Genomic DNA, 23,900 nt, shown 5'->3' with positions numbered 1-23,900 from the left:
TTTTGAAAGTACTAAAAAAAAAGTTTAGCGTAAAGAGCGAGGTATTGACTAGGAGGCAACCCCCTCATATACGTAATAATTTTTGTTCGTTTTAAGTTTTAATGTTGCTCCTTACTTTCAGTTGAAAGAACTCGTTTTTTTATTTAATTTCTGATCGTTTTTTAAATAATGCTAGGAAATCCGGCGCCCCTTTCACAGAAATATCCCTTCCCCCATGAAAAAATCCTCCATAGAAAGATCCTCCAGCGTAATCTCTTCACCCCCCCCCCCCTCCCCACTAGAAAAAATCCCTCCAGAAAACGTCTATATACTTCCCAATACACAATACTATATGTAAACAATGGACAAAGTTCATGACTTGCAGCCCTTCCCCCGGGGGCTTTGGGGGATTAAGTCATCGTCAAAGACATAGTTAGTAGATTTTCGACTATGTGGAACAAAATGGCTATCTTAAAAGTTTTATCAGGTGGCTTTGAGAAAAAAATGAGCGTGGGAGGGGGCATAGTTGCCCTGCAATTTTTTTGGTCACTTAAAAAGGGCACTAGAACTTTTAATTACCGTTCAAATGAGTCCTCTCACGATTCTAGGACCACTGGATCGATACGATCACCCCTGCGGGGAAAAAAAAAAAACACGCATCCGTGATCTTTCTTCTGGCGAAAAATACAAAATTCCACATTTTTGCATATAGGAACTTGAAACGTCTACAGTACGGTATTCTGATACGCTGAATCCGATGGTATAAGATTCTATCACTTTTAGGGGGTGTTTCCCCCTTTTTTCGAAAATGAAGCATATACTTTCGGGATCGTAAAGTTTGATGGGTTCGACCAAACTTGATTAAATTTATATACTTGAAATCTGCATAAAAATTCAATTCTTTTATTGGTATCGAAATTCTATTTTTTAGAGTTTCGGTTACTATTGAGCCGGGTCGCTCCTTACTTACAGATCGTTACCAGGAACTGTTTGATAGAAAAGTATCCAGGAATCCTATCTAAATCTAGGCGTTTTTTATTATTTATTTATTTATAACCCAATCATACAAGAAATGTGTAAACATTGAGTTACAGGACGAAAAAAACTATTTTAAATTATAAGAACTTTTAACATATAAAAGTGTTTTAAATACTAAGTTGGATTTATGTATAACGTGCCAAAGATATGACGTTGCCACCTTTTTGGTTTGCAAAAAGGATGTTCCAAACCAAAAAGGTGAATTACTTAATATGGTCAGTGAAGCTGCCTTCACACTGCGTAAGTAGTTGAGTTACGTAACATTAAATATAACCTTTGACGCTTAAACAAGTCCTTTCGAAATAGGCCAAAGTGAAAATCCATAATACCATCATATTCATCGTCTAAAATAATCATCATTATTATCAAAAAACGTTCAAGTCCATTTATTAGACAGTTGAAACAGAAACAAAACTCTGGAAATTTTCAGGAAATTTTCTGGAAAATTTTCACTGTGTAATACTTGGACTTATCCCCATTTGAACGTTTATTTGTTTATCAGCAAACTATTCAAAAATAAAAAGATATGGAATGGAGATGAAGATTTAAGCTCTGATCAAGCGTGAAATGCTTTCTTGGAAAAGTTTGTTAATTTATTTTCAAAATATGGTAACTTCTCATCCAGAAATCTAATTTTGATGCCGCTATATTGAAAGTAATTTTGTAGACCACATAAGCCTGTCATGGCAAAACAAATTTGAAGAAATAAAGTTCCGCTGTTTTTGTCTGTGTTGTTTGGCTTTTGGATTTTACTTCTCCAATTTTAGTTTGTTTGTTTTTTTCTGTTGGCTTTCCGCGTTGTTTGGTTTTATGCGAGTTGTCTTGTCCACATTTTTGACATTTACTTCTAATTTATCGGATAGTGCCGAAGAAGAGAGGCGGTTTTCCTCCTGAAATATTAATTTTTTTTTGTCCAGTGCTTTCGTTGGCCTAAGAAAAAAAAAAAAAAAAAAAAAAAAAAATCCCGTCTTTCCGTCTTTATTTCTTCAATTTTTTTTTGCTATATTTACTGTTCCATAATGTAACATAAACTTGCTTAAAATTAAGTTCCAAACAGAGAAGGACCTACTTTCTACTTAGAAAGTAGAAAGGGCCTACTTATTCTACTTAGCAGTGCCTGCGTTACGGTCAAAATCATGCCTCATTAGATAGGATAACATAACGTAAAACCTTAACAGTGATTAAATAAAAAAAACAAGTTTTTTAAACTGAAAGTAAGGAGCGACATTAAAACTTAAAACGAACAGAAATTATTCCGTATCTGAAAGGGGCTGTCCCCTCCTCAACGCCTCGCTCCTTACGCTAAAGTTTTTTATTGTTTTAAAAAATAGAGTTGTGAGAAAGAGTCAAACTTTAGCGTAAAGAGCGAGGCGTTGAGGAGGGGACAGCCCCTTTCAGATACAGAATAATTTCTGTTCGTTTTAAGTTTTAATGTCGCTCCTCACTTTCAGTTTAAAAAACTTGTTTTTTTATTTAATTTCTGATTGTTTTTTAGTTAATGCAGCTTTTATTTTGGCTCGCTGTCATTGAATAAGTAAACAAAATTTGCATAAAAATTTTACTTTTCTTTTGGTACATGGCTGTCTCTAAATTTGGTTCTGATGTAATTTACAAATTAACTTACGTAGCGAACTTCTATATTCGTATATTTTTCTTCTGGCAAAAAATACAAAGTTGCAGTTTTTTGCAAATATGAGATTGAAACCTATGTTATAAGGTTTTCTGAACCGCTAAATCTGACTGTGTGATTTTCGTTAAAATCTTTTCACTTTTAGGCGGTGTATCCCCCCCTCTTTAAAATATCGGGTGAGTTTTCTGAGGATCGTTGCCTTTGATGAGTAATACTAAACTTAATAAAATTCATATATTTAGAATCAGCATTAGATAGATAGATAGATAGATCGTGTATTTCAAAAAGCCCAAGAGCCATATACACACAAAAAATATGAAAATAGAAAAATTACAACACACCAAATTACAAACACAAATTAACATCAATACATACCGAAAAAAACCTTCTTTTAAAATACAAAAAAAAAAAAAAAAAAAAACTTTAATTCCATATAATTAATAATAATTAATTGTAAAAACATTTCCTTCTTTTTAATTCCTTCTCTATGTACGCACCAATACGAAATATTGTGGTTGGATTACTACTTTGTAAGATATTTGGAAGCAGCAAAACAATCCCATGTAAGTAATTTTCCCTTAAATCAGAGAGCACCGGGCACTTTCTGAGAAAATGGTCCAAATCTTCGTCCTCATCCCTACAAAGAGGACACACATACCGACCATCAGGATGTACTATCCCTCTGTCGAACACCATTTGTCTACTCTGGATTGGAAGGCGATTCGCCCTAAGCTGAATCCATCGACATAAAATCATAGCCGGTAAATTGAATTTAAAATAAAGTTCCTCTCCAAAACTAGGTTTAACCTGATTATAATGATTCAATGTAGCAGAATTTAAAACCAGCCCTTGCCAATACTGAATTTCTTGACCCTCTAAGATAAATCATACCTGGCTTACTAAATTTGTTGGTAGATCAGGGGAACCAAGACCGTCATTCCATAAGTAAGCCATTCCCACACTTTCTAGTAATGACCTAATTTGGGATGGCCACGACCTTTTCGAATCATAGCTCAACATCTGATAATAAGCATCACTTACTAGTCTGTCTTCATTGGACCTAATGATCTTCAACCAAAATCTAAGCATCAAAATAGACCTACGTAGTTTTAACGAAAACAGGCCCATATCACCTTTCAGAACCTGTGAATGAGTTGTCTGATGTAATCCAAATAGTCTTTTATAATACTGGAGCTGGAGGGACTCCAACTTCTGTGCCGCTTCTCCGCCCCAAATCTCCGCTCCATACTCTAATACTGGTAAAATTTTTGTATTAAATATTCTTTTGTGCATTTTTAGGTTTTAAATTCCCATTATCGTCGGATTTCTGAAAATTGCAGACATGGCCACTTTACCTCTATTAATTAGTTCATCAACATGACTCTTTAAACTTCCATTTTCCGATAAAACAAATCCTAAATATTTTATTCTTTTACTTACTTTAAGTTCCTCATTATTAAATTTAAATTTATAATTATCTTCGCCACTTGTTTTCCTTTTTTTTTAAAATAACAACTTCACTCTTTTCAACATTCAGCCTTAGTTTTTTCATCTGCAAATAATCATCTATAAGACTAAAGCGTCTGCAGATCTTGCGGTGTGCTAGCCACCAAGGCAATATCATCTGCAAATAATAGTAGTGATAGTTTATGGGTCCCTAGACTAACATTCGGAGCCCATCTATTCTCTAGATAATCAACAACATCATTTATAAAAATTTTAAACAATTTAGGAGAAAGAGTGCTGCCTTGTTTTACACCCAGCTTAATATTAAAAAACCTAGAAAACCTGTTACCAACAAACAGGATTCTACTCACACAAATATACATACTCACTATGAACCTCACAAACAAATGAGGGAGGCCAATTCTAAACAGGGCATCCTTTAATAGCTGTCTGTCGACACGGTTGAACGCCTTGTGGAGGTCAAGAAAACCCACATAAAGACAAGTTTTTCCCTTTCCGTATTTATCAATTAGTGCCCTTAAAATAAATATTGTATCTACCGTCCCGTACCCTGTTCTGAAACCTCCTTGTTCATCATGTATTATATTATTTTTATAATATAATATTTTTATATATAATGGGCATTATGAGCCCATTCTTTTGATACATTTTTTTAAATAAATGTTCTTTTTCTAAAATATTCGAGTAATTTTGAGCCACATGGATTGTTTTTTTTTTTTTATTGTTTTTTTTTATTACGTTTATTTCATTAAATATAGTTGTGGGTTCTCTACGTATTCAATAAAACGCAAATTACGTTAAAAGTAAAAAAATATTTAATTCACAAACCCCTGAATCACAAAGGCCGTTTAATTTGAATAGATAGCTCTTTTGAAAGCACTAAAAAAAACTGTAGCGTAAAGAGCGAAGTTTAAACTTGGGGGAGAACCCCCTCATATACGCAATAATTTCTGTTCGTTTTAAGTTCTAATGTTGCTTCTTACTTTCAGTTGAAAAAAACTTGTTTTTTTTTAATTTAATTTCTGATCGTTTTTTAAATAATGCTTGGAAATCTGGTGCACCCTTCATAGAAATGTTCCTTACCTCAAAGAAACCTCCTCCACGGAAATATTCTCCCGAGTAACCCCTCCTCCCGCCCCCCGCCCCCCCCCCCCCCCCCACCAGGAAAAAAATTCTTCCTGAAAATGTCTGTATACTTCCCAATAGCCAATACAATATGTAAGCAATGGGCAAAGTTCATAACTTGCAGCCCTTTCCCTGGGAACTGTGGGGGATTAAGTCATCTTAAAAGACATATTTATTAGGTTTTCGACAATGCTAAACACAATGGCTATCTCAAAATTTTAATTGAGTGACTTTGAGAAAAAAATGAGCGTGGGAGGGGGCCTAGTTGCCCTCCATTTTTTTGGTCACTTATAAAGGGCATTAGAACTTTTAATTTCCGTTCCAATGAGCCCTTTTACGATATTCTAGGACCATTGGGTCAATACGATTACCCCTGGGGAAAAAAAAAACAAATAAATAAACACGCACCCGTGATGTTTCTTCTGGCAAAAAATCCAAAATTCCACATTTTTGTAGATAGGAGCTTGAAACCTCTACAGTAGGGTTATCTGATACGCTGAATATGATGGTGTGATTTTCCTTAAGGTTCTATAATTTTTAGAGGGTCTTTCCCCCTTTTTTTGAAAATCAGCCAAATTTTCTCAGGCGCGTAACTTTTGATGGGTAAGATTAAACTTGATGACACTTATATTTTTGAAATCAGAATTAAAATCTAATTCTTTTGATGTACCTATTGGTACCAAAATTCCGTTTTTTAGAGTTTCGGTTACCATTGAGCCGGGTCGCTCCTTACTTACAGTTCGTTACTACGAACTGTTTGAAAGGTTCTACGGGTTAGTGTGAAATAACTATAACTCTGGCCAAGGCCGTATCCAGCGAGGTTAGGGGGTTTGAACCCCCCCCCCCCCCGAAATTTCTGTCTGACTCGTCAAAACGTAAATAAAAATGGATATAAGTAAGTTTTTTATGCGTTTTTTAGTGTTTTTTTTGTTTAACCCCCCCCCCCCAAAAAAAAACCCGTTGTGCAAGACACCCTCCGAAAAAAAAATTCTTTTTTACGGCCCTGACTCTGGCAGTTGGGTTTTGCGAATAGGCCCTTGCCTCTCTTAAGTGGTGAACAGTCATCGCACGACGTCATTTGAAGACGATTTCATTTTCTGATTTTATTCATTTTCTGATTTTTATATTCTGATTTTATTTTCCAGTAGAGTTGTCTTAATAGTTCCAGAAATGCCGCTGATTTCAGAATTATTTTCCAATAGTTCACGTTTCTAGCTTGAGTAGTTCAGCCGTTTATTCAGTGAACGGCTGAACCTTTATTCAGTATAGATAAGTTCGCTGAATAAACGTTTCGGTTTTATTAAACTCAACGTTTTTTTTCAGTATAGATAAGTTTGCTGAATAAACGTTTCAGTTTTTTTTTAAACTGAACGTTTTTTCAATATAGATAAGTTCGTTGAATAAACGTTTCAGTTGTTTTTTACTGAACTTTTATTCAGTATAGATAAGTTGGCGAAATAAACATTTCAGTTTTTTAAACTGAAAGTTTTTTCATTACAGATAAATTCTCTGAATAAAAGTTTCAGTTTTTAAGCTGAACGTTTATCCAGTAAACGTTTGTTTAGTACACATATGGTCGTTTATTCAGGATATGTTATTATTAGTTTCTTTCTTCAAAATCAGATTCATGGCGCCAATAATATTATGTACCAGTTATGTGCCCTTAACTAATTACTAGCATTCAAAGCAATTATATAATTGTCATATAGGTAAATAGTTGGCTAATAATTGGTGGACTTATGATGCATGGAATCGTATTGTGACATCTTGGTAAACTGCTTGTCAGCTTTCCATGTTTAGATCTAAGAAGGTGTTCATAATCAGTTATATTAAAATCAAGTAAAAGTTCAATAATTTATTTTGAAAGGAGCACCCTTGGAGGGTAGTTGGGGCTAAAAATTATTTAAAACATTATTCAAGACAAATATTGTATTTCATGATAACACTTGTTAAAATATTAATATTTTAGGGCAGGAGGTCATGAAGCCCTCTGCCTTTTTCTATGGTGCCTAATTAAATCATAATATACTTTTTTATAATTTATTTGGTCTAGCGGTACTTATCTGTTAACCAGTACACACTCGAGTTTATTGCTGTGTTTGTATACGGAGACAATTAGCTTCGGCTCAGTGAAAAACTACATTATAGCTATATTTTAATAAATAGTTGGTATTTTGGTTAGGTTAAGTTACATTTTACATGCAATCCCGTTATAATTGACCCCCGCCCCCTCCAATGTGCAAATATACAGCCCAAATTATATATATCCTTTCTATCTTCCAAGCGTCTTGGTTGTCTCAACCCCGTACCTGTAGATCCAAATTCTCGAGCGTGTACTGACTAACGGATAAGTACCAGCGTTGCCAAGGCGGTACAAATGTATCTTTTTTGATACAATTTAGAGGTCCTGGCTCAGTGCAGTACATTTGGAAATTTGTTGGTACAATCAGATTTCCCGGTACATCTTTGTTTTACTTGCTCCTTTTTGACTCAAATATCTGTTCTAAATTTTAAATTATTGAAAATTATCTTATTGTTATGGTAAATTTTTAACCTATTGTTCTGATGGTACAATTTACCTTCTTGCGGTACAATTTTAATCGGAAAACTGGTACAGTTTATTTCAAAGCGTTGACAACACTGATAAGTTCCGGCCTAGCCATGTCCACTCACTTTTTTACGAATTAAATAAAAAAAAACAAGTTTTTTAACTGAAAGTAAGGAGCGAAATTAAAACTTAAAACGAACAGAAATTATTCCGTATATGAAAGGGCATGTCCCCTCTTCAATACCTCGCTCTTTACGCCAAAGTTTTTTATTGTTTTAAAAAATAAAGTTGTGTGACAGATTCAAACTTTAGTGTAAAGAGCGAGGTGTTGAGGAGGGGACAGCCCCTTTCATATGCATAATAATTTCTGTTCGTTTTATTTTTTAATGTCGCTCCTTACTTTCAGTTAAAAAACTTGTTTTTTATTTAATTTCTGAACGTTTTTGAATTAATACAGCTTTGATTTTGGCTCACCGTACATGGATAATTAAAACAAAATGTGTATATTAATTTAACTTTTTTGGCTAAATGGCTTCCTCGAAATTTGTTCTGACGTAACTTACGAATTAACTTACGTAACGAACTTCTATATTCGTATACTTTATGACGTATAATGGGGATTTTGCCCCCTAGTCGAAACCTTGCTCTTTACGCTAGTGTTCGAATTTTGTTTGAATCAGAAACCCCTGAATCACAAAGGCCGGTTAATTAGAATAGATAGCTCTTTTGAAAATACTAAAAAAAACTGTAGCAAAAAGGGCGAGGTATCGACTAGGGGGCGGACCCCCTCATATACGTTATAATTTTTGATCGTTTTAAGTTTTAATGTCGTTCCTTACTTTCAGTTGAAAAAATAGTTTTTCTTATTCAATTTCTGATCGTTTTCTAAATAATATTGGAAAATCCGGCACCCCCTTCACAGAAATATCCCTTCCCCCAAGGAAACATCCTCCATGGAAGGATCCTCCCCCGTAAGCCCCTCCTCCCACACCCCCCCCCCTCCCCCATCAGAAAAAAATCCCTCCTGAAACGTCCTTATACTTCCCATTAACCAATACTATATGTAAACAATGGGCAAAGTTCATAACTTGCAGCCCTTCCCCTGGGAAATGTGGGGGATTCAGTCAACCTCAGACATATTTATTAAATTTTCGACTATGCTGAGCAAAATGGATATCTCAAAATTTTGATGGGGTGACTTTGGGGGAAAAAATGAGCGTTGGAGGGGGCCAAGTTGCCCTCCAATTTTTTGGTCACTTAAAAAGGGCACTAGAATTTTTAATTTCCGTTCAAATGAGCCCTTTTACGATATTCTAGTACTACTGGATCGATACGATCACTCCTGGAAAAAAAAACACGCATCCGTGATCTTTCTTCTGACAAAAAATAGAAAATTCCACATTTTTGCAGATAGGACCTTGAAACTTCCGCAGTACAGTTTTCTAATACGCTGAATCCGATAGTTTGGTTTTCATTAAAGTTCTATGACTTTTGGGGTTTGTTTCCCCCTTTTTCGAAAATAAGGCAATTTTTCTCATGCGCCTAACTTTTGATGGGTAAAACTAAACTTAGTGAAACTTACATATTTGAAATCAGCGTAAAAATCTGATTATATTTATTTATCTATGGGTATCAAAATTCTGGTTTTTAGAGTTTCAGTTACTATTGAGCCGGGTCGCTCCTTACTTACAGTTCGTTACCACGAACTGTTTGAAAGCACATGAAAGATGCCATTCATACCACATGCAAGTTTTATGGCATCAATTTCAATTGATGTGTTAACTTATTTAACTAATTACAAAATTTCAGCTATTTAGTTTTTATTCGAACTTGTGACAGACAGCTATTGGCATTCTCTGAAAATCATTAAGAAGTGTAATCCCAACGGCACTTTAAGATCTAACAAGTTTTGGCTAGTACATACAAAATTAATTGGCAAAGATGGTGCCACATTGGCTGACATTTTAATTTGCCATTATTGTTTTTCCTTTAAATAACTTCTACGGACGTGAGTAAATTGAACAACCTTTTTGACCTATGTAACTAAATCAAGCTGTAGCTTTTTCTATATCTATTTTTGGCGAGGCAAACATAATCATTATCACATATTATTGCATAATTTCCCCTACATAAGTATAAACCAAAATACTTTCGACAAATTTTAGAACCCACCTCTGTTCCACCTCTGTTTCTGGCCACCGTGCCACCGTGCCAAAGTCCCGCCTCTGTTCCACACATCAAAAGCCAAACAAAATATTAATTATATTTAATTTTTTATTTTGTTTAATTTATAAAGTCGTTTCCTAGATTGTGTCGCAATAGACATGTTGCTACAGAAAGTTGCATGAAGGATTATTGGAATTTCAAGTACCATAGGCCTACTTGTGGCTGTTTCTGGCCAAAGTGCCACCGTGCCAAAGTCCCATCTCTGTTCCACACATCAAAAGCCAAACAAAATATTATTTATATTTAATTTTTTATTTTGTTTAATTTATAATGTCGTTTCCTAGATTGTGTCGCAATAGACATGTTGCTACAGAAAGTTGCATGAAGGATTGTTGGAGTTTCAAATACCATAGGCCTACTTGTGGCTGTTTCTGGCCAAAGTGCCACCGAATGTTACTTCCGCGGCAAAGGCCTTAAGAATTAACACAGGCCAAACATGTAACGACTACAGTAAGATTGGACGTGTTTTGTCCAAAAGCCGAAAAAAATGAAAGACCCATTAGAGGGCCAACCAAAACTAAATAAACTGAAAAAAAAAATTAAAAGAACGAAAATTTTCAGTCAGTGAAATTTTACTTTTTTTTCTCACGATGTTGTCTTAGCGTCATATAAAACTTCTTGAAAAGCGATATGTATGACCAACTCTCTTGAAAAAACTGCGCTCCGTTGATTGAGTCAATCCATTTTCCTACACCTTATTTAAATCTTAAAATATTTGGAACTTCTGATTTTTTCAAAAATAAGTTGCTTTTCCTCTCCTCGAATGCACAAAGAGCCAGAATTTTGTACTTTTTGCACAAAAATTGTGCCATACGTATTTAGTGACTTACATGATTTTTCAGGCATACGAATTTATTTGAGAGTCAAGAGATCAGTCAGTTTGTCAGAACAGAAGAGAACAGTCAGATAATATAAGAGTTACCTATAAGATTTACAATATTAAGAGGGAGGGGGATCATAAGCATATGCTGATGTTACGTGCCTGTTCTGGACTTTAGCTTGCCTATCTTACTAGCCAAATTAAGAATTCCTTATGCAAAAACTCCAAAAATGCATTACTCTATTTGAAATGGCTTATTCAAGAACTGTGATCCGCCAGAGAACGGTCAGATAATTTAAGAATTACAAGAAAACCTATAAAACTTACAAGATTAAGGGGGAGGGTGATCATAAGCATAGGACTATCTTACGTGCCTGTTCTGGACTTTAACTTGGAATTATTACTCACCATATAAGAAATTGCCAAAACAAAGACTATTTAAAATGGCTTAATCGAGAGCTGCAATTCGCGTCCTTTTGCAGCTACAGCATCTATAAATTTAGAATTTACTTGCATTGTTATATTTTCTTTTTCTGTTATACAGATCAAGCTTTTTTTCTAAATCATTTATTGATAAATAATCACAACACGTCAGGCGGTGGAGAAAACACAGCTCGTAAGGCAGGGGGTGAATACCTTAATCGGTTGCCCTACGAAACATTCGTCAATACGAAATTAATGTAAGGCTACCACTGCTAACAACTCCTAATGGCCCCAAGCTACCTGAGGTCAATACTGCTGTTCACTCTCTTTCTTCATCCAATAAGCTGGAAGAAAAAAGCTATTAACTTATTGATAATAATAATAGCAATAATTTCGATATTAACAAAGAAAACAATAAGCTATCCCAAAAGAGGACATAGCTCATTGGGGTGGAGTTAAACATCTCAATGAGGTGTTTCATCGAACATTAATTAATACAAAAAATAATACAAAAAATACACTTAATACAAAAAATAATACAAGAAATACACTTAATACAAAAAATACACTAATACAAAAAACAAGAGAAAAAAGCCTATGACCGAGATTTACACTTGGTATCTCAGTTTGTGTTGTAGTTATTTTGCATTAGCAGAACAGATCCAGGGGCGGATCCAGCATTTTTTAGGGGGGGGGCGCAAAATAGGTTGATCCGATAAACTTGAGTTAGGAGCAAGTTTAATTGACGCAAACTTGCGTTAATTAAGTAAATTACACTACTTTAGACTACGTTAGGGAGGCGCACCCCTTCCCCCCCCCCCTTTTGTATCCGCCACTGAACAATCCCACTTAAATGTAAAGTGATTTCTGAAGTCGAACGGTGGTACAACTTATTTGGTTTGTGATTGTGCCACCATAAAAGTGTAAATGCACTGAAAGAACAATTTTCTCAGCAAAATTGTGCCGAAAATTACTATTTTACAAAAACAAAAGCTTGAAAAGAATGTGCTGATTTCAAGATTTTGATTGCTTGCACATAAGGGACAAATTCGTCCTATCTGGGTACGTAGTAGTCAAATACTGATGATTTTAGAAAAGAGCTATGATATTACTTTTAGCACCCTGCTAGGTCGGTGTTGCCAAAACTTCCGAGCTGAGCTTCCAGTCCCTGAATTTATAAACTTTGTGGTAGCTGATCAGCCCAGTTTCTTTCATACACTATCCAGTTTTTAGTTCGGCAGTTGGTTTGACTTGGTAGACAAAAGAGGGGGGGAGGGGGGGGGGGGTGTCCGACAAGAACTTTTTGATTGCTATATGGTATGAAAATAAGAGAAAAGTAAGGTAAGTAGATAAGGCTTTAAAGTATGGATTAAGAAGGCATGAAATGAACGCCATGAATAAAATTGTCGGGGGACGCAGGAAGACGCAGGAAGATGACATAATAGTAAAATTCCTATTGGTATGTTAGAAATTAGAGGCGATATCCAGTTTGTGCTTTTCCCAGTTAATAATAGGAGTGGGGCATCAATGAGCCATCAAAAGGTTTCTTAGAGAAATGGGATTTGAGAATGTGCATGACCTTGATAAAGTCCCAATCATGACTGACCTCGTTATCTCCTTTGCAGTAAATATGACGTACCAATACTGTGGCAAATTGTGATAACGTTTTATTGTGTGGTTTCATTTGAATTAGTCTGTATCTCTTCTCCCATTTCTTTTACTTACCCCATCTGTTTTTGTTTGTATGATGGGAAACAGAATAACTACATACACATTTAAAGATTAGACAAGCTTTCAAGACTAAGACAGTCTCAGGTTTATTTGTTTTGATCGGCAAGCCAATTATCTAGAAGCTATGTCAATTGGCTTACAGAGAGGATTCAGGGAAGTTGGTTAAGTTATGATCCACAATAACAACACTTGAGTTCAAAAAGCTCTATTACTTCCTATCTTATGTAGTGAGTTCCTAGCACAGATCAACATTGTGCTGCATATCAATTAAATAAAAAACAGAATTCAGTAAGGAGCAATATTAAAACTTAAAACGAACAGAAATTATTCCGTATATGAAAGAGCTGCCCCGTCCTCAATACCCCGCTCTTTACACTAAAGTTTTCTACTACTTCAAAAATCGTCTTCTTTTAATTAAACGGCTCTTATCTTTCACGAGTCGTGTCTAAAGAGTTGTGACAAAGAGTTAAACTTTAGCGTAAAGAGCTGGGTATTAAGAAGGGAGTGTTCGTAACCACGAACTTTTTGAAAAGACTATGTTGCTAAATATTTCAAGCAATCACCGTTTTAATGGGTCTGTCTATATTACAAAATTAATATACATTGTTCAGTAATTTTAGATCATCCTCAACTTGGATACGTCCTTCCATTTGAAGAATAGGATCGATTGACTTAAGCAGAGTTCCCTAGCAGATCAAGTAGCACTTGTCTAAACATGTATGTCTAGCCATCCCTTGCTTAAATGACTTTCACACTACACCATTATTTTCTAAGCTAAGTCATCAAGTCAGGTTAAAGTCCAAAAGTGAACATGAAGTTTCAAGCTCTATTTTTGATTTTATGATTATTGAAGCAGGATGGCTTATGCTAAAAAGAGGGCGTGACAAGTTCCCGGGGCAAAGCTTATTAAATTATTTTCAAAATTCATTAATTTCTCATTCAGAAATTATATTTTGTTCCTACTATGTTGCTACTTTTGTTGCTTTATTACTTCCTCTCTTATGTTGTGAGCTGCTAGTATACTTCAACATTATACTACATAGCAAAAAGACTATCTTACTAAATTTTTTGAGCAATCATCGTTTAAATGAGCCGTCTATCGTACGAAAAAATATAAAATGGAGCCGTCTATCGTACGAAATAAAGATACGTTTCGTGTGTAGTTCCATATCATTCTCAACTCGGATGTGCCCTTTCAATTTAAGAATAAGATCGACTAATTTAAGCAGCATTTACTGGCACATCTAAACTTCCATGCCTTAATATGTAGGTTCAGCCACCACTTGCTTACGCGGCATTGCCACTACACACTTAATTTTCTATGCTAAGTGGTCAAGCTTCGTTAAATCACAAAAGTGGAGATGGAATATAAAGCTCTGTTGATGATCTTATGATTATTTAAGCAGGATAGGTTGTGATAAAAAGAGGGCGTGACAAGATTTCTAGGAAAAGTTTATTAATTTATTTTCAAAATCTGTCAATTTCTCATTCAGAAATTCTGTTGTGTTGCTACTATGTTGACCATTTAACAAAATAATGTTCTATACAGAGCTAGAGTCTACTTGACACTGCGTACATTACGGACAAAATTAGCTCCGAAAAATTACGCAATGTAGCGTAAATCCTTAAGCTATGCTTGCCTCAAAGGTTTGACAGTATCGTGTGAAAACACCATTAGAGTAGGATTTTGCACGTGAATGGGAACTGGATGAATTATGACATCTTAATAGACATGCGTCTAAATATGTAACTTAAACTAAACTCGCATGTGAACGTTACATTATTGGTCATAAGCCAAAAGGACTTATTGAAGAAATTTTGTATCCGCCTTTTTGTATCCAGCTTTTTAGTGGAACCAACTACTGCAGCCACTGCAAATAACTCGTTTAAGCCCTTTTATGTTACTTAAGACTTTGTTTTGTTGTTCACATTACGCCGTAAAACACTTCACATTATAGTCTAGCTGAAGACTTTACGCTGCGTTTATCAAACAGTTCGTAGTAACGAACTGTAAGTAAGGAGCCACCCGGCTCAATAGTAACCGAAACTCTAAAAAATGCGCAGTTTTAATACTAATAAATACATAAAAAGAATAATATTTTTGTGCTGATTTCAAATATATAAGTTTTATTCAGTTTAGACTTACCCATCAAAAGTTAAGCGCCTGAAAAAATTTGCCTTATTTTCGAAAAAAGGGGGAAACAACCCCTAAAAGTCATAGAACTCTAACGAAAATGACACCATCAGATTCAGCGTATCAGAGAACCCTACTATAGAAGTTTCAAGCTCCTATCTGTAAAAATGTGGTATTTTGTATTGTATGCCAGAAGAAAGATCACGGATGCGTGTTTATTTGTTTTTTTTTTTTTTTTTTTACAGGGGCGATCGTATCGATCCAGTAGTCCTAGAATATCGTGAGAGGGTATATTCGAACGGAAATTAAAAGTTCTAGTGCCCTTTTTAAGTGACCGAAAAAATTGGAGGGCAACTTGCCCCCCTCCCACGCTCATTTTTTTCCCGAAGTCACCCAATCAAAATTTTGAGATAGCCATTTTGTTCAGCATTGTCGAAAATCTAATTAATATGTCTTTGAGGATGACTTAATCCCCCACAGTTTCCGGATTAAGGGCTGCAAGTTATAAGCTTTTCCCATTGTTTACATATAGTATTGGTTATTGGGAAGTATACAGGTGTTTTCAGGACTAATTTTTTTCTCTTGGGGGGCGGCTTCAGAGACGGGTTGACGGGGGAGGATCTGTCCATGGAGAATATTTCCCTGGGGGAAGGAATATTCCCATGAAGGGGGTGCCATTCCCAGCATTATTTAAAAAACGATCAGAAATTAAATAAAAAAACAAGTTTTTTTCAACTGAAAATAAAAAGCAACATTAAAACTTAAAACGAACAGAAATTATTACGTATATGAGGGTGTTCACCCCCTAGTCAATACCTCGCTCTTTACGCTAAAGTTTCTTAGTACTTTCAAAAGAGCTATGTATTCTAATTAAACGGCCTTTGTGATTCAGGGGTTTGTGACTCGAACAAAATTCGAACTATAGCGTAAAGGGCGAGGTATTGACTAGGGGGCAAACTCCCTAATATACTTAATAAAAACATACGAATATAGAAGTTCGTTACGTAAGTTAATTCGTAGGTTACGTCAGAACAAAACTTCGAGAAAGCCAATTAGCCAAAAAATGGAAAATTAATAAGCGAATTTCATTTTAATTATTCAGTCAAAATCAAAGCTGCATTAATTAAAAAACGTTCAGAAATTTTTTTCAGAAGTTTTTTTTAACTGAAAGTAAGGAGCGACATTAAAACTTAAAACGAACAGAAATTATTCCGTATATGAAAGGGACTGTCCCCTCCTCACCGCCTTGCTCTTTACGCTGAAGTTTGACTCTGTCTTACAACTTTATCTTTTTAAATAATAAAAAACTTTAGCGTAAAGAGCGAGGCGTTGAGGAGGGGACAGCCCCTTTCATATACGGAATAGTTTCTGTTCCTTTTTTAGTTTTAATGTCTCTCCTTACTTTCAGTTAAAAAAACTTGTTTTTATTTATTTAATTAATCTTACAGGATCAACTTTGCCCGTAAAATAAGCAGTTCCAGTAGACTGGAGCTCTTGATAAAACTTCATTTCAGTTTATGTTACGTTGTGTAAAAGTCAACGTGGTAGCAAAAAAGTGTAATTATGGAATAACAATCAACAATTTTTTAAGATTTGTTAATAAATTTTTCAAGAAAACCTTTCATGCTTAATCTCCGTATCTATTCCGCTTTTTTCATTTTTAAATAGTTTACTTTTGATGATTGTGAAGATTTTAGACACTCATTAATATGGTTTTATGGATTTTTGTAATGCTTGCCTAATGTTGTTCGCACTTGCTTAACTGTGAAAGGTTAATGGAAAGCCCTTTAATTGAGCTTTCGTACTGTACTCTAGAACCTTTCACAATAGCATAGCTAAGTTATGCTAAGTTATGCTAAGTTATGCAATGTTCAGAAGCAAATCAACCCAGTAGAAAAAAAATATTTTTGATGAAAAATTAATGGCATTTGAAAATAAATTAATAAGTTTTTCATAAAAAGTCTTGAATGCTGGAACAGAGCTTGATTCTCCACTCCGCATTTTAAAATTTTAAGTACGTAACTTATGATGATTGTGCTAATTCAGACTACGAATATGATAGTTTTTTCGACTTTTACGCCAATATAATGTGAAATTATTTGTCTAACTATGAAAGGGTATACTTAGCACAACTTAGCTTAACCACTTAGAATAGAAAATTAAGTATGTATTGTGAAAGCCGCTTAATTATGAATTCTTTCTAAGTAATGTTAAATTTTCGATTTTTTTTTTTTTTTAGCGATATTAAGTCTTAAAACGAACAAAAATTATTCTGAATATGAGGGGGTCTGCCTTTCCTCTCAGTACCCCACCCTTTACACTTAAATTTTAATATTGCTTCAGAAGTTGCGATTCATCGTTCTTGCTTTGTATAGCTGTGAGACTTTCTTTGAATCCAAGAAGGACATCATTGCCAAATACAACACTTTTTTAATACTGCTTTATAGCAAACTCGGTGCTTTTGTGCATACCTCCCAGTCATAATCTAAACAAATTTTATCTGATTTCCTGAATTTATATTGAAATTGCACCTGTTCAGATTCTATAATGTCCTTTACCCTTGTTTATGTTCTCTTAGAGTTTAAACTTGAAAGTTTATTTTTCTTTGGAAGTCCGCTTTCAAACATTAAATGACGTAAAGGAAAGCACTGTCACTTCTAATATCTGTTTTTGAAAAATATGCACCTTACCTGCTTTTAGAGACTCTCACCAAAAGATATTTTAGTACAAGGCAGTGGAGGATCATTTCTTGGAGGGTAAGGGGGGATTATACTCTGGGGCTTCCCTTAAAAGAGTCTAAGGGAAAGTTGGATTCCCCTACCCTGTGTTTAGATATTGCTGAAATTATAAAAAAAAAACTCAATTAACTTCGTTAGTTCGTTACCACGAACTGTTTGATTTGACCACGGAGCATTTGTGGGACACTAAAGCATACAGGACTCCCATACAGGGCTACTGCTCCGTGGGAGTTTCCCCTATATTTTAGGATTTTAGTCTTCACATATATGTAGAATTATAAATTTTCCTTTGATCTGTTGCGTAAATACCCAGCATTGCAATTGAGGGGGGAAAGCAAATTTGGCGAGCTTGGAAGGGCTGAGTGAGCTTGCAAGGGCATATCCTTTATGAATTTGACTAAGGGAAATATAGCTTCAAATTAAAAATTGCAAGTAAAACGGTAAAATGTGTCATTTACAGCGATGATGCTCGTACACAAAAGACGCCTAAATAATTTTTGTATCTACACATATTTTCAAGTATAATTTTATAAGAATACACAACTGCACAAACATCACAAATGGGTATTTGTTTTGTATGAGTAAAGTTCAGAAACCGAGTGCCACAAATACAAAATAGCAAAGCAAAGACAAAAATAGAGATGCCAAAAAGGAAATCAGAAGATAATGGTGACTGGGAATGTTAAAAAATTGACGCCGTCCGTGCAAATAAAAGTATAAAATGGAAACACCCAAGATAAAAATCAGAAGACGAAAAAGGAAAGTTGCTTCTGATAAACTGAACACGAATCAAGTGAAAAATGAATAAAGATAATAAAAACATATACAAATAAAATCTGATGAAAAAAGGGGGTATTAATAAATGAGTGCCGTATATGCAGAAAACGAAGGAAAATAAAATGATATACACAAAAAGAAAATTCCAAAGGAGAAGTAGACAAGGTGGTGTTCAAAAAAGGAAAAAAAAAACAGAAATGCACAAAGACAAAATTGTAAAACAAAAGAAACGAGGTTTGAAAAAAAAACAAACAGATTTGTAAAAAATATAAATCAGAAGATGAAATTGAAAAGGAAGTTAAAAAATAAATGTTCCACTCGCCAAAAATCAATACAAACAAAAATTCACAAACAGGCAAGACGAATTTGAAAAAATGAACGCAACACAAGCGCAAAATGAATAGAAATGAAAGAAACAGACGTAACAGGGACACCAGTTGAAAAAATAATGCATTGATTAATGAACACCACGCATTTAAAAAAAATCAAAGAAGCAAGTACAAAAAACATTGTGAAAAGTACTATGTCTACCTGAAAGGCATTATGGCTGAGGGCACTAACTTAAATCTTCCAGGGAGTAAATGAACTCCACACATGTATATAAAGAAATAAAAGATAAAAGCGCAAAAAAAAAATAATCGTAGGACACAATGTGCGCCCAGGTTGTCAAAATGGCGTATCTTCAATATCTCAAGAGCGACTAAAGGTATTAAGTTGAAACATCTGGGGAGTGTTGTTGGGGATGTTGAACTGGATCAATTTTTTTTTGTGTGTATCCAGGCAGTCAATATGACGTATCTGTAATATTTCAGGAACAGCTAAGAATATTAAGTTGAAATTTTCAGCGAATGTCGAGTGACATTCGAGTGAATTTTTCAACTAAATCAAAATTCATCAAGTGCACCGGGTTTATCAAACCTGACAAGGCTCAGCAAAAATGACAAGGTGCTGACAAGGTGCTGTCCAAAACTGAATGCCACAGATGCAGAAAATTCAAACAAAAATAAGGCAGAAAGAAATATTAAATAAAATAATTTCTTAGACCACACTGCTTTTCCATTTACGAAGAAATTATTAAATAAAAAAATAAAATTTAAAAACTATATTAATAATATTCAATTATATTAAAAATATATTATATTAAAAAAATAATATTAAGAAAAAATAAAAAAATATTAAAAAATATACAGAAAGGAACTACGGAAAAGAATCAAAGGCAAAATTAGCTACGTAAAGATGGTAGAGGAAAGAAAAAAAGAGATTTTAAATCATAATCAGAAGAGAATCCACTATAAAATGATAAACCTGATAAAAATGATAAACTATAAACATGATACCTCTTTTTACCCTCAAACAAATATTTGCTGCGTGTCAATAAAGATCTCATGATTTTTTTTATTCTTTACGTGTCCATTCCAAAATCATTGTTTGTAAAGCCTCTAACAATTATCCCTTCCTGATGTCTTTCCTTTATTACTCCCCTTAATATTCTTTTAATAACTATTAAAAGCATCAATCTATAAATTTAACATATACGTAGGTGAAGGGTTTTGGGCCACAGCCACTGCTAGAAGGTCAACTGACTGGATAAAAGAAAGAAAAGAAGAAGAATTTAAAATATATATTAGAAAAGGATTTTGTATATTTCTAATATTATAGTTTGTGTTTGAATAATAAAAAAAAGAAGGTCAACTGACCTATGTGTAATGGTTCAACTAATTAAATCACACTAATAAAATCCAAAAATATACACATTAAAAAAGAAACGGAGAGGATTGTAAATTCACTCAAAGAAAAAAAAAATCGAACCATGGTGCTCATCACCAGCCTGCTCTCATCCTGCGTCACGACTTAATTTAATTATATCGTGTGATTTAATTCATTTAAAATTTATTTGAATTTAAAATGTTAGAATCAGTTTAAAAATAGAAAAGGAAGTATACTTGTGCATAAAATCGTATCCGCCACTAGATATGACTTAGAGTACTTATGCATTATATATAACACAGCGCTATACACAAAAGAAGTCAAGTTTGGATAATGCTAATGAAATATAATAAAATAGGATGAATATATAATAGTTTAGAAACAAATTTGGGCTATATATTTACACATTAGGGGGGTGGGGGTAAAGCATAGCATATATTAAATACCTACCTCCCCCCCCCCGCGAAACCCCCAAAAACAACAGTTCAGATATCGCAAACGCAATGAAAACCATGCTTTGCATTCCATTTCTCTATTGCAACTAATTACAAATACCCGTTTCGCGGGTTTTGTCTCTTGTTTCCTTGACATAGTTATAGCGGTGAAAACCAGATAGTGCACAAGTACCGTATATTCTTTTATTATCGTCAATGAGGGTTAAGCTCATTATATCTTCCTTCTTCGGAGAGCCAATCTGGTCACTCAAGGAAAGGAGAATAATAATTCCTTGCGATTCGCCAGCAATACCCACCATAATCTCTGGAAAAATAATAAAATAGGATGAATATATAATAGTTTAGAAACAGATTTGGGCTATATATTTGCATATTAAGGGGTGGGGGGTAAAGCATAGCATATATTAAATACCTATCTTCCCCCCCCCCCCTAAACCCCAAAAACAACAGTTCAAATATCGCAAACGCAATGAAAACCACGCTTTGTATTCCATTTCTATATTGCAATTAAATACAAATACTCGTCTGGCGGGTTTCGTCTCTCGTTTCCTTGATACAGGTATAGCTGTGGGTACCAGATAGTGCACAAGTACCGTATATCTTTTATTATCGTCAATGAGATTTAAGCTCCTTATATCTACCTTCTTCGGAGACCCAATCTGGTCACTCTCAAGGAAAGGAAAATAATAATTCCTTGCATTTCGCCAGCAATGCTCTCCATAATCTCTGGAAAAATTCCCTTTTCCTTCAATTTCCCCCTTCGACCTCCCTCCTTTTGTTCTGCTTCAATAAAAACCCCTCCTTTCCCAATAAAGATTTCCACTGAATGTGGAATTTTTTTTTTACACATTCTTTTCCACATTTTTTTCCACATTTTTTTTCCACATGATATAGAAAAACTTTCGTCCTATACATAGTTGATATGGTAAATAAGTGAGTCTCCTTCCCCCTTTTTTTCACTTTACTATTGTTAAGTGTTTATTTTGCGAATTTTGAGCTTTCTTCTTATAGTTTTTTTTTCTAAACCAAGTTGTGTTTTGTAGGTTTAAGTCTCAAGACCAAATTATCCTTGTGTTTTTATTTGGTTTATTCCTTTTTAATTCTGTCAGTTTTAATCCTTTTTACATTTCTTACAACCACTTTGATATTTTGATAAATGTTTCCTGACTTTTATATTTGCTTTTTTTGTGTGTTCGTTTTTCCTCTAAAGTGCGAATTTTGCCCATCTGAGCTTGTGAGAGCCATTTTGTGAAACAAAAATCTTATCTTATTCTAAGTAAAGCTTTTCCTATTTTTCCCAAAACAGACATTTTCTTAGGCTTTTTAAGAAATGCTATATTTTGTTCATGCTTAATGAACCCCTCCAAAATAATTGTTCCAGCATGTATCTAAGAACAAATTCGTTCCAGTTGTCTTTTCCTTAATTACTATTAGAAAAACATTCAAATAAAGCAGAGACGAAAGCCTTAATCCCTATTTTATTTTTTTCTAGGTTCTCGTTAAGCGATAATCGATGAAAGACATTAACACGGAGCAATTCAGCTGATGGAATCTTTTATTTGACTATCAAAGGGCTGCAAAGAGGAGAAAATATGGAAGAGTTCTTGACTTTCTCTCGTCTTTGCGGTGGAGATCATTTTTGAATGAGGTAAGTTCGGAGATTGATTGGAAACATAAAATTCTTATTGTCATCATAGTTATAGCATGATAACTTTTTATATCTGATAATATTTTCCGCAGTGGCGGTGGTAAGTTACTCGTAAACCGTGTGACGATCGTTCGTTAACGTTTCTTTGGCTCAGATTGTTTTGAACTCCGTAAGTTTGGAGATGGACTTAGACATAAAATTGGTGGGTACTGGTGCATTATACGAGCACCGCGAGGAAGTCAAGTTTGGTTAATGATAATGAAATAAAATAGGATGAATATATAATAGTTTAGAAACAAATTTGGGCTATATATTTGCACATTAGGGGGTGGGAGATAAAGCATAGCATATATTAAATACATAACCTAACCTAACCTAGGTACCTTATCCCCCCATAAACCCCAAAAAACAATCGGTTAAATATTGTAACTCATTGAGAAACCACGGTTTTGCAATAATTTATCTATAGCAGTCTCTTGCAAATAACCCGTTTGACGGGTTTCGTGACTAGTTTCCTTGATACATTCTTCATACTACACATACTTGATACATACATACTTGATACATACTAATTAATGTTATGATCGTCATTAGAATTGTGATGACTTTTAAATTACTTTAGTGGCAATGATTATTAAACGGTTTAGATTATGTCCACAAGGTTGTCCACTCTTCATCTTCATTCCTACGAAACAAGATTCTTTTTTAATATGGTATGTTAGGAGCATCAAATTGGTTATTGTTATTATCACGATACCCATGATAAATCCTATATTACCTTTTTCTACGATGGTGGTGATAAGTGAATAATTAACATGTAATGGTTAGCATTTTTAAATGGTTAAGCAATGGTTAACATGTGGTCACCGTTCATTACTTTGGTCTAGATTCTTCCGAATTAGGTAAGTTTGGACATGGACTGGAATGTCAAATTGTTATTCCAATCATCAATGCATGCTTAATATTTATAACAGTTTTTCTTTTCGTCCTTTTTTTTTACAGTTTTTCAATGAACCTAGAAACTCTGAAAACAATTTTTCAAATTTTGACAACTTTTATGAAAAAGATTGATTTTGCCAAATCATGATTGTTACTTAGAACACTCAACAACATAAAAAAATTAAATTTTCTTATCTTGATTAGGTTACGTGTCCCCCTTTTTTACCATAAGTCCAATAGTAGGCTTTTGTTACAAGCCATAAAAGTAGAAAAGGTCATGAACAACTAAGAGGAGAAATTTATACCAAAAGTTATAATCTTTTTGGGTCCCTGACAAACCTAAAAACACAAAAAAAATCATCCAAAATTGAACCACAACCGTTGGTATTTTGTTTCAATTTTTAGTCTCATAATATGACAAAATTTATTTGACACAAATCAGTAATTTTCATGTTTCATCTATCGTTTGCTCTTTACCTATTGTTTCCTCAGGATTCCTAAGGATTCCTAAGGAT

At 34.3% G+C, this 23,900-nt stretch overlaps 1 long non-coding RNA gene across 1 annotated transcript in view; it reads left to right on the top strand.

Moving 5' to 3' along the window:
- LOC148949769 (uncharacterized) overlaps window positions 1-23,900 on the top strand; it is a 241,024-nt gene that overhangs the window by 52,316 nt on the left and 164,808 nt on the right. Inside the window, exon 3 of the long non-coding RNA XR_016142099.1 lies at window positions 22,291-22,446. This is a non-coding gene — a long non-coding RNA (uncharacterized LOC148949769). The remainder of the gene's footprint in view (window positions 1-22,290; window positions 22,447-23,900) is intronic.

Source organism: Artemia sp. Qi Xiang Cuo, chromosome 8, assembly GCF_049724085.1.
Source record: "Artemia sp. Qi Xiang Cuo chromosome 8, ASM4972408v1, whole genome shotgun sequence".
NCBI lineage: Eukaryota > Metazoa > Arthropoda > Branchiopoda > Anostraca > Artemiidae > Artemia > Artemia sp. Qi Xiang Cuo.
This window is presented reverse-complemented; position numbering and strand designations above follow the sequence as displayed.